Raw genomic sequence first — 2500 nt, 5'->3', positions numbered from 1 at the left:
AAAGTTCCGATGTTTGTGAAGAGACTGGGAAAATCATTCTCAGTATAAACAACAGTGTTGTGTAACAGCTACAAGGGAGCTTAGTAAAAATGTTTGCATGCGCAGTCCATTATTGTTGCAGCAGATCCCTGTTGCGCAGGAAACATTTTTTCTAAGCTCCCTTGCTTGTGACGTCACCTAGCGCCACGTCATCGGGGGCTGGGGAGTGAAGCGCTTCCTCTAGCTCCCTGAGCATTGCCCAAACGTGGCCTAATAAGCATTGCATGTAGCCTAGCAACCATGCATTAACTCCCTAGATTACGAGTTGTGTGTTAGGGTTAAAAGCAGCGTTAAGAGGTCCCAACGCTGCTATTTAATGCCCGCTGGTATTACGAGCTCTTGAAATGACAGGCCCACCGCTCACTTTTTTGGCCAGGACTCGGAAATACCGCAAATCCACTTTACGTCAGTTGCGTATCTATATTTTCAATGGGACTTGTCATAGCGCCGGTATTACGAGTCTTTATGCTGCTTTTTTTGCAGGTGTTAGGTTTTTTTTCAGCCGGCTCGTCCCCCCATTGATTCCTATGGGGAAATCGTGCACGAGCACGTTTTACCAGCTCACCGCTAACTGTAAGCAGCACCTGGTATTGAGGGTGAGATGTTGGACCTAAATTTTGCTCTTCGCTCACTTTTTTTGCGGCTAACGCCGGGTTGTGTAAAAACTGGTAATACCAGCGCTGTCTGCAAGGTGAGCGGTGAGCTTAAACTGGCTCGTTAGCTCCGCACAGCTTCTAACGCAAACTCGAAATCTAGGTGTAAGAATTCTAAAGAATTTCAAGAATTTCTAGATTGCACCTAAGCAGTAGAATCTATACAACAATTGACAACATATGTGTGTTTTTTAAAGTGACCATATAATATCCGCTACTGTGACTTATAAAACATCCGTTTACCAAATTATGTGTAGCAGTAATTACCCAGTGCCGAGTGCAAGCGTCACTAATGGATGCTTGGATATGTGTAACTTAGCAACTAATCGCCTGCTAGGACACATAGGGCCTCTAGTTATGAACCGTCTACTTACCTGCATTCGCCGGCCCAATCCGCTCGCCTAAGCTCGCCCTCACATCGCCACCGCGGACCTGAATACGCTCGCCAAAGTTATCAATAAATCTGTCAAAAAGCCACGCACCAAGTACGGGGCGATGATCAGCGGACTGTGATAGTTATCACTCATCAATCTCGCTGCTCTTCGGCTTTTTTAACAGCTTTATTGATACCCCCCTGTTACTAAGTACTCACACTATACTATACTGTTTCTACGAAGTTGTGATGTCTTATTGGTGCGCAAATTACCCCTTGCACAAACACCTATCTGCTCCCAAAAACAGATAAATTAAAGGAAAAAGAAAAAGGGTGTAACAGTTGGTGAAAGTGCGCTAGCAGCAACCACGGGGGTGGAATATAACTCTATGTTATTATTGAAAATCAAACTCTGTATGTAGAATCAAACTCTGTTTTAAAAAACATATATAGCAATTTCTGAGTAAAGGGACAGTCCTGCACCAGGAAATTTTTATTTGTTTTTAAACAGATAGATAATCCCTTCATTACCCCAGATCCCCAGTTTTGCATTAACCAACACAGTTATATTAATATATTTTTCTACCACTGTGATTATCTTGTATCTAAGCCTCCTGCAAACTGCCCCTTTATTTCAGGTTATTTTGACAGACTTGCTGTTTAGCCAATCAGTGCCTGCTCCCAGATAACTTCACGTGCACGAGCACAGTTGTTATCTATATGAAAATACATGAACTAACACACCCTCTAGTGGTGAAAAACTGTTAAAATACATTCTGAAAAGAGGGCGGCTTCAAGGTCTAAGGAAATTAGCATATTAACCTCCTAGGTTAAGCTTTCAGACTAAGAATACCAAGAGACACAAGCAAAATTGTTGATAAAAGTAAATTGGAAAATTGTTTTAAAATTGCATGCCCTATCTGAATCATGAAAGTTTATTTTGGCCTAGACTGTCCCTTTAAAAATATTTAAACAGAAAGTAGATCCGTCCGGATTGAGGAACTTCAACTCTGCGCAGAGTATAATGTGTATTGCAGAAGGAAAAAAAGTGCCGATGCAATCCTCTGTGAGCCTCATCCAAGATGGGCGTCCCTCGAATTCCGATTGGCTGATAGGATTCTATCAGACAATTGGAATTAAGGTAGGAAAAATCTGATTGGCTGATTCAATCAGCCAATCAGATTGAAGTTCAATCCGATTGGCTGATCCAATCAGGCCCAATCGGATTGAACTTCAATCTGATTGGCTGATTCAATCAGCCAATCAGATATTCCTACCTTAATTCCGATTAGCTGATAGAATCCTATCAGCCAATTGGAATTCGAGGGACGCCATCTTGGATGACATCATTTAAAGGAACCGTCATTCGTCGTTAGTCCTGTCGGCCAGGAAGGATGCTCCGCGCCGGAGGTCCTTGAAGATGGAGCCGCTCCTC

Source organism: Bombina bombina, chromosome 9, assembly GCF_027579735.1.
Source record: "Bombina bombina isolate aBomBom1 chromosome 9, aBomBom1.pri, whole genome shotgun sequence".
In the NCBI taxonomy this organism is placed as follows: Eukaryota; Metazoa; Chordata; class Amphibia; order Anura; family Bombinatoridae; genus Bombina; species Bombina bombina.
This window is presented reverse-complemented; position numbering follows the sequence as displayed.